General features: G+C 37.8%; 1 long non-coding RNA gene across 1 annotated transcript; it reads right to left on the bottom strand.

Moving 5' to 3' along the window:
* Positions 1–7,191: 7,191 nt before the first annotated feature.
* Positions 7,192–9,907, bottom strand: LOC142106591 (uncharacterized). Its single transcript, XR_012679745.1, has 3 exons — positions 9,843–9,907; positions 8,871–8,924; positions 7,192–7,788 (listed from the first exon to the last, which is right to left on the bottom strand). It is a non-coding gene; the product is annotated as an uncharacterized LOC142106591 (long non-coding RNA).
* Between the last annotated feature and the right edge of the window lie 273 nt (positions 9,908–10,180).

The following is a 10,180-nucleotide window of genomic DNA, read 5'->3' as shown; positions in this document are numbered from 1 at the left end:
ATATCTAAAATATCTGTAAATATTAGTTTGCCTTTTCAGACTACTTTTAAAGGTAGCTCTAATTATTCTTAAGAAAAGTCAAATATGCAAGAAGTACCTGAAGATGTGTCTCATCTGTGATTGTACACTGTGACATTGTGATTTTATATACCAAGGTGTTATAATTGTTTCTTTGTTATACAATTATATTGTTAAGCAATACCTAATTTCATAACCTCTAATTATAGTCACTCAAGATACAGAAGTCTTCTGCTCATAGATTATTAACTATATTTATGCCAAAAATATTCATTAACTATTCCTGTTATTTGCATACAAAATAGGTCAGACTGCTTTGCTTATAATTTTTTTTTTTGTGTGTTTTATTGTGTTAATCTTATCCAATGACAGCACAAGTGATTTCGGCACCCAAGGCAAAGACACTAAACTGCACCCTTGCTCTGTTTTGATGTTGTTAAAAAGAATTGTACCTGCCAACATTAAGGAAACATGACACATTGGAAATAAAACTATACTAGGTCTCATTCGACCTGATTCATTAAGAAAAGTAAAGCAAATCAAAATGAGTAACTTTGCACCTTGTCATAACCATGTTGCATTGGAGGGGGAGGTAAATTTAAAATGTGGGGACAGATTTATAGTTGGGGTAGGGTATGTCCTAGATCAACTTTAAATTTCAGTGTGCAAATAAAGCCATCAAGTATTTGTGTGCTACATGAAAAAACAGCCAGTATTTATCTTATGTGTAAAATAGTAAACTAATATGCACCCCTTTGTATTGTAACATGGTTTTGTCTAGGAGTAAACGTACCCATTTTTTTTTGCTTTACTTTCCTTAATGAATCAGGCCCATTGTGTTCATACTTCCAGACTTAAAGAAACAGTTTTTTTATACTATCATGATTAGCCCCATGTAAAGAAATTCTCACTCAGATGCCCCATATTTTGTCTACAATACCTAGATGAAGAGTCCTCAGATGGAGATTGAAGTGCCCTACAAATGGCATATTCCCCTTTAAATTATTTTAAAAAATAAGAGAACCTTGCGTGGATATTGAAATGATCACATTAATATTGATATTTAGTATACGGTAAACTAGGTTTTAAGTGTAATTGAAATGATTGTAAACAATGGTGCCCCGTGACAGGGCTATGTGTCCAGCAACTGTAATAGAAGTGTTAAAAGACACTGGAGAGCAACTGCTAATGGGAGGCATGACCAATAGCTGGGGCTACATATAGAGTCTACAGACATGGCTCCGATATGGTACGATCGAGTCTCCCTCTTTGGATTGCTTCTGTGTTTATGACCTAGCTATTGTTTGTTACATTTTTTGGTCTACTGGCAATATAGTAAATGCTTTTGGATCCGTTATTGGATGAGAGAGATATATTTATTTTAATCACATTTAAAACAGTGTTAGAGGTTGCTTTGTTTTTTTCCATTTGCAGTGCGACACTTCTCAGGCTGCGCTTCTGTATCTGAGTACATTTCCGATTAGTAGTTATGATTTTTATCTGATGTTTGAGTTTAGATCCCTTTAGTGCCAGTGCCTTTTCTTTTATAGTGCCTTAAAACATAATAATAATAATATGGAAATAAAATCCAATATCAGTGTTCACTCTGCAATTAAATCTTGGTTTGATTCCAACTTTGTTTAAAGAACAGCTGAAATTACCAGGGCAGAAATGGACTAGGGCACTGTAACCTTTTGTTTTCAGCCTTTATTGTTTGTTATACTTTTTCTATAGTTTATAAATTATGTTTCAAACATTTACAAAAACTCGCAACTCAAAATTTGTATATCCCAAATAAGTACTGATCTGCAATAATATAAAATGTATTGTATTTTACTCTACTTTTATTTTCTATTTTTTTTCTTCTGTGCAAATGTGGAGCTTGCAGGGATTTATACTGTAAATGCGTGTTAGTAAATGCATAAATAAAAACATAAACTTACAATCCCTTCTAGAAGTGCACTAAATTGCTCTGGTTGCCTGAAAGAAGACACATTGAGGATCATGTAGAGTTGGACATATGTCTGTTTTATTTGCGTGGAATACACATTTCCATACTGTGCCAAATGAACGTACGCTTCTGTCCTTATACGCTTTTTGTCACAACTTATACTTACAGCTCCATATGATTTGAGAGGCCATATGTGGGAGAGGGAAGAGTTGGGCAAGAGTAGCCAAGTACTGTAATTAACAACACCTTTCTGCCAGCCATTTATATACTTACCCACTATTCGCACCACTTTCTAATCATAGCCATCCATTTTTTCCCCAGTCCTCCAAGGTATTTCCCTTCTCGCCACTAATCTCATTTTCAGTTCTCCCTTACATCATCCAAATGCACCCCCAACTTTGGCTCTAAATAAACACTAACCCATCTACAAGACATGATGACACCACACAAAGCACTCTATGGTGCAGCACGGTGGCTAAGTGTTTAGCACTTCTGCCTCACAGCACTGGGGTCATGAGTTCGATTCCCGACCATGGACTTATCTGTGTGGAGTTTGTATGTTCTCACTGTGTGTGCGTGGGTTTCCTCCCACACTCCAAAAACATACTGGTAGGTTAATTGGCTGCTATCAAAAATTGACCCTAGTCTGTGTGTGTGTGTCTATGTTAGGGAATTTGGACTGTAAGCTCCAATGGGGCAGGGACTGATGGGAATGAGTTCTCTGTACAGTGCTGTGGAATTAGTGGCGCTATATAAATAACTGATGATGATAGGAGTGTTGAAAAGCTCCCACATCTAAGAAACTGTACATGTGAACTCTGAACTTCCTCATTCCAAATGAAGTGCTCCCTAATTAAAAAGACCGTGTTTGGGAATTCAAGACACAGCTCCATCAACATAATGGGCCAATGTTCTCCAAATTTCATAAAATCATTGTATTTAAAATGAATTAATGGAATAGATATGACGACATCTCGGTGATTTACAGAGCTGTAGTTGTATGCAGTGGTCAATGTGGGCTTGTATACAGTGGTATGCAATGACATTCCCGACCATGGCCTTATCTGTGAGGATAAGGCCATGGTGTTCTCCCCGTGTTTGCATGGGTTTCTTCTGGGTGCTCCGGTTTCCTCCCACACTCCAAAAACTTACTAGTAGGTTAATTGCCTGCTATCAAATTGACCCTAGTCTCTCACTCTCCCTCTGTCTGTCTGTGTGTGTATGTTAGGGAATTTAGACTGTAAGCTCCAATGGGGCAGGGACTGATGTGAGTTAGTTCTCTGTACAGCGCTGCAGAATTAGTGACGCTATATAAATAAATGATAATGATATGTGACGAACAACTATTAACAAGTATTAACATTTTTTCTAGACTAACTAGGTGGAGAACAGCATTAAGATGGTTGTACTGCTGCACCATCTGGGTGAGAACTCTGAAGAACCTGGCTGACTATCTCTGATGATGTCACCAGTGCTCTGCATAGGCTGCCCACATTAAGCAGCAGTGTGAGCTTCTGTTGCATAGTGTAGTGCAGCATATTGACCCTTAATACACCAGACAGAGCATAAGGGGAAGAGATGATGGAGTGTCTGGTGAAGGAGGGAAGTCTCACATTCGAATGCTGTCCTCTCACCCAGTATAGTATTTCTGATCTGGGGTGGCAAAGCCCTAGTAAGAAAAAGACAATAGAAAAATGATAAGCACACAGATAAGACTGCCGGTGTGCCCATGAGTCCCCAGGGGCCCGCATTGCGGATTTTTGCTGCAGTGGTTATGGTCTATTGCAGTCCTGGCCAACCTGTGGCTCTCCAGGTGTTGTGAAGCTACAAGTCCCAGCATACCTTGTTTGGTTATATGCTGGCAGAGCATGCTGGGATTTGTAGTTTCCAACACCTGGAGAGCCACAAGTTGGCCTGACCTGGTCTATTGCTATGGTCAAGTGTCAGTTGGCCCATCTGCCCCAGCCAGACCTCTAAATGTGAATAATTATAAAAACTGAGAGCATCTTGATGCAAGTTATCTTCCTATTTAAGTAAAATTAACTTTGTACATTCTCAATTGTTTTAAAAATGTAAACATTTATAAAGTTTATATATTATTTTATTTTGAATATGTGTTGAAGATAATAATGTTTTACTACAGATAGAAAGTAGTAACAAGAGCACCAACTGCTGTTTTAAACAAAAAAACAATAGGACAAACAAAATTAGATAGTATTCAAAACAAAACATATAATCAAGATTGTGATTTATTTTTCTAATGAGACTTTCAGATTTAGATTTGGTATTACATAATAAAAACTGTATCTTGGCAGTTATCGCAACACAATAAGATATGAGTAAAGGTGATCAGAAAAGGGACAGATACTGAATTCTCTAGAAAGAGATAATTTTGAATGTAAATCTTTTTCTGTCCCACAATACATATTCCAAAGATAAATGTTGCAATGTTGTTATAAGAGAAAAAAAACAATCCATAAATCCCCAAATTTATGGTATAGTGGTTAGCATTGCTGACTCACAGTGCTAGGGTCATAGGTTTTATTCCCATTTGGGTTGGATTTGCATGTTCTCCCTGTGTTTACATGAGGATCCTCTGGTTTCCTTGCAAATAATCCAAAATCATACTAGTAAGTTAATTGGCATCAGACAAAAATGGACCTTAGTGTGTGTGTGTGTTTGAGAATTTAAGCAATTGCAATATCCCATGTGCCTCATTCCTTAATTTCAGGACAAATGTCACGACTGGTTGGAGGGCGGAACAGTCTCTTCAAATCGGGATTATTTTGCCTACACCAGGACATTTGTGAGGCATTGGATCACACCTACAGTCATGGCCAAAAGTTTTGAAAATGACACAAGTATTGGTTTTCACAAAGTTTGCTGCTTCAGTGTTTTTAGATCTTTGTCAGTTGTTGCTATGGTATTCTACAGTAAAATTACAAGCATTTCATACGTGTCAAAGGCTTTTATTGACAATTAGATTAAGTTAATGCATAGTCAATATTTGCAGTGTTAACCCTTCTTTTTGAAGACCTCTGCAATTCTCCCTGGCATGTTGTCAATCAATTTATGGGCCACATATTTTATTATTATTATTATTATCTTTTATTTGTAAGGCGCCACAAGGTTTCCGCAGCGCCGTACACGGTACGATCAGTGGACTATACAGGGTAAAACAGTACAGAACAATAAACAAAAAGTACCAGTACTTTAGGGACTCCGGGCAGGCATATACAGTAGAGACGGAGCGGAAGAACAGGTTTGGAGACAGGAGGGAAGAGGAGCCCTGCTCATACGAGCTTACATCCTAAGGGAGGGTAAACAAATCAGGCACAGAAGGGAGCCAGTGAAGCAAAGGGGAGAGAAAAAAGAGGCCAGGGGAGAAACAGAAGAGATGAGGGGTTAAGTGGATGGTTGATAGGCCTTAAGGAACAGGTGAGTTTTAAGTGCCCGCTTGAAGGAGCACAGATTGGGTGAGAGACGGATGGAGCGAGGGAGGTCGTTCCAGTGAAGGGGGCAGCGCGGGAGAAGTCTTGGATTCTAGAGTGGGAAGAGGTGATCAGAGTGGAGGAGAGGCGGCGTTCATTGGCTGAGTGCAGGGAGCGGGCGGGAGTATGAATGGAGAGGAGGTTAGAGATATAAGGGGCAGTAGACTGGGAGAGAGCCTTGTAAGTGGTGGTAAGGAGTTTGAAAAGGATTCTGTAGGGGAAGGGGAGCCAGTGTAAGGCAAGACAGAGAAGGGAGGCAGAGGAGTAGCAGCTTGAGAGGAAGATGAGTCTCGCAGCCGCATTGAGTATGGAGCGGAGGGGGGCGAGGTGGGAGGCCAGTAAGGAGGAGGTTGCAGTAGTCGACGCGGGAGATGATGAGAGCATGGATGATAGTTTTGGTGGCACCTTGAGAGAGGAAGGGACAGATGCGGGCAATGTTACGGAAGCGACAGGCTTGGGCAAGGGATTGAATGTGGGGGGGCAAAAGAGAGAGAGGAGTCAAGAGTGACTCCCAGGCAGCGGAGTTGGGTGACAGAGGAGATAGTGGAGTTGTTAACAATGATAGAGATGTCATGATGGGAAGGGAGTCTGGGTAATGATTACCGCCCGTTCTTGCATAATCAATGCTTGGCGTTTTTCAGAATTTGTGAGTTTTTGTTTGTCCACCCGTCTCTTGACGATTAACCTCAACTTCTCAGTGGTTAAGATCTGTGGAGTTTCCTGACCCTATATTTTAAAATTTTGATCCCCAAGCCACTTAGTTATCACTTTTGCCTTATGGCAAGGTGCTCCATCATGCTGGAAAAGGCATTGTTCATCACCAAACTGTTATTGGATGGTTGGGAGAAGTAGCTCTTGGAAGATGTTTTGGTACCATTCTTTATTCATGGCTATGATCTTAGGCAAAATTGTGAGTGAGCCCACTCCCTTGGCTGAGAAGCAACCCCACACATGAATGGTCTCAGGATGCTTTACTGTTGGCATGACAAGCGTTTGTTTTTTTAGATACCCCAGTCCTCAGCAGTCCAATCCCTGTACCTTTTGCAGAATATAAGTCTGTCCCTGATATTTTTCCTGGAGAGAAGTGGCTTCTTTGCTGGCCTTATTGACACCAGGCCATCCTCCAAAAGTCTGATGGTTGATTTAGGTGCAATCTTACTAGCAGCAATATTCATGCCTGTGAAGCCCTTTTTGTGCAAAGCAATGATGACTGCACATGTTTCCTTGCAGATAACCATGGTTAACAGAAGAAGAACAATGATTTCAAGCACTACCTACCTTTTAAAGCTCAGTCACACAAGTCATGTGTCACTAAGTTCTCTCTTCTCACTATGTAAGTGACCTAGAATTGTACAGTATAGATTACCGGATTAGCAGCTTGTATCTTAAATATTACAGACAGGAAAACTGCAATAACCCAAAGAAGATAAACACAATATATAGAAACATCAGTATGAAGTGAAATAAAAGGCTACATCATAAAAAATGGCTGAACTTTACAGTAATTTCTATCACATATTCTAGCCAGAAAAAGTATAATTACAGAACTTTCTTTTGCAGCAACAAAACACATTCCCATGAGCCCATTTCTGCTAAAGTCAATATATGTAACACTTTATAGTACATATTTCTGCTTATTATAGGGTTTTGTATTTTTATATGGTTAATAGGAAAAAAATAAATAAAAAAAACATAAGCTTGGCTAAACAAAATGAGAATATAGTGAGAAAACAATGTCATGTTACTTTATTGATATACATGGATTGATCTATTTAACACCTGTTTCCAAGTTAAAGTAACATTATAATAAGTGAAACATATTGGACACCATATATATTTTTATTTTTTATTTTACATATCTAGAAAGGAATGGCAGGTTGTATATCTTGAAAAAGCAAAATATAATATAAAAATACTCAATTAAATGGCAGTAATTAGATTTTATATTTGTTTAATTTGTAGAGATTGGGCAATCGCTCAGTTTAATACACTTTCGATCAACCATGTCCCCATTACTAACGTAATCTTTATTGCACACACAGCGCGGTTTGCATGGGAATTCTTTTTCCGTTGTCTCTCCGCTACAGGTCGGTTCTGGCTTTTTCAGGCACGGTTCAAAGTACATGTTTTCAGGACAAGAAACTTTGCACTCGGAGGGAAGGATACAAACTTTTGAGTTCTCTGAAGTAAGAACGAAACTTTCATTTTTACAGTCACATCCATGTCTACATTCATAAGTGCAGATTTCTGCGGTGCTGTTTAAATCATCACAATGACCAAAGCACGTGCGCATACAGGTCTCTACCATGTCAGGTGGACAGATGTTTCCTGTAAGCAATACATAAAATGTATAAAATTGTACACATTTTATTTAATGTTCAAAGTAAGTAAAATAGTATTGTATTGTGTTATCTTGTTACATCATAATTTCCTACTTAGATGGCAATAATTAATACAGAGGAAGTGATAACCTAATTTCCACAGACAAATAATGTCAAATCACACACTTTACATAAAGTAAAGTGCAGACGTATTTCATATTGACATAACAATAAATTAATATTATTATTACTATTGTTATTTGAATAATAATAATAATAATAATAATCCTTCATCTGCTTAAATCATTTCCAGTTATACAGTAACTCTGAAAGTATTAGGTATGTATCCATTTTGTCAATCCACAAAGATCATTCACAAAACAGATATAGTTTATATTTTTATTATATGCTATGTATCTACTCTTTTACATATGACACCACATCATACATTATAACATTCATGATTGGATTAATTAAACCACACCCCACATCCACCCAAACCAGGTCCAGTCCATCAATGCCACGTTCATCGCTGCTGAGGCCACGCCCATCTAGACCAATGACCACACCCCTCTTAACTGCCAGAAATTGCTATTGTGACACGAAAATGGACTACAAGAATATGAAAGGCTAATGCAGATGTGCTCTTCTGGCTATTTAATTATCTCACACAATTCCATTGTCAAATTTACCAGTGTCCAATTTCAAAGGTTTTGTGGGGACATTTCCAAAATGTATTTCTCCGGATTAGATTGTGTATGTATGATATATGTCATAGCTCTATTTCTATTACTAATTATGTTGATTGTAATTCTCAGTATCAGTTCTATTCTGGTCACATGACCAGTTCTCCTTTTTTTTCTTTATATTATGTTATTGGAAGTTGAAGTTAAAGCGTAGTACAGATGAATGTCTAACATACCTGTAATGGAATTGCAATATGACAATTTCCGATATGAGTAACTAATAGTTTTCTATACGGGAAGATGGAAACAATTGATAGATGGTCTCCAGCATTTGTTACGCACCAGTTATTGTTCACAAAAATTAATAATTATGTTGAAGAGTAAAATAAACTATATCACTTACCTGGGATAAAAGGACCAGCATTAACAGTATGTGTGATCTATATTAGGGAAGTAGCTGGAAATGAAAAAGAAAACACAATATATATATATATATATATATATATATATATATATTTTTTTTTTTATTTTCGTTTCAAACAAGTTGGATACATTATTTTCCCCCCCACTATCAGCATTAGGATTTACTACAGGTTGGATTAGCCCCTCCCACTTCAGTTGGCTAAGATTAATTCCTCAGTTGTTCATATTTTGTTTTACAGAGTGTTCTAGCTCCTCCCATTCCATTTCCTCTTTGTCCTTGTTTATTTAGTTTTGCAAAATAATGAACCTTGTCAGGCACATATGATAATATAGGCATGACATTTCTTCCCATGCATGTTATGCCAGAGGCAGGTGGAATAAGAATGTACACCAGTATAAACAAAATGAAGTAGGATCAAAAAGTGTAAAAGACATATAGAAATATATGTTTGGTTGTGAGAGCTAGATCCTGACAGGTACTGAAACATAGAGCATCGTGTCTATCATAGTGGCCAAAGTCTTATCTTATACTGTAACGGGCCATTGTGCTCTGTCATTACAATAAAACAGAGCATAAATTGGTGGCACAAGAGACGGAGCAAAAGGTTTCAACATAGAACTGTAGAAGGGACTGACCAATTAGATTTGGACCTAAAACTAACAACTTTCTTGGGCTGGACTAGACCAGGGGTCATTAGTACATCTAAAAACCTGCATACAAACAGAATTGACAGACTTTATAGGGGGGATTGTTTAAGTTCCCGGTATTTGATGCATTGTGATAAGTTGATGGGTGTCTGTTTGAAGATTAAGTATAATTTAGAAGCACAGGGCCATTTTCCACTCCAGCAAGTCAGAACGGTACATCAAAAGTGAGATTGGTCAGTTTGACCCATCTGTATAGCCTCTTGGAACAACACCATTATCTAGACCATACAACTGAGATACTCACCCAGCATTAATAGCCGCATCACTGAACCATTGCTCAAGGAAACCATTTCTGTGTATTATCTGAAGAAACACATGTTATAGGGAGGGAAAACAAGAAAAAATGTGCATTATGAAGAAACAGGTATAATAAGTGGAACAAATCATTCAATAGCAGAGGTTAGACTTGACTTGACTTCTTAGCATTTAATACATGACTTTATATAACGCTCTGCTGGGATGCTGAAATAAGGGAGTAGATGGAAATGAAATAAATATTGGGAGTTCCTTTTAATTACTTCATTAGGTCAGCAATTATTTTGGTGTAAATATATGATACTATCATGAATAGCTAAGAATAGC

Source organism: Mixophyes fleayi, chromosome 11, assembly GCF_038048845.1.
Source record: "Mixophyes fleayi isolate aMixFle1 chromosome 11, aMixFle1.hap1, whole genome shotgun sequence".
Classification (NCBI taxonomy): domain Eukaryota; kingdom Metazoa; phylum Chordata; class Amphibia; order Anura; family Limnodynastidae; genus Mixophyes; species Mixophyes fleayi.
The sequence above is the reverse complement of the archived record's forward strand: the minus strand, read 5'-3'. Positions and strand labels throughout refer to the sequence as shown.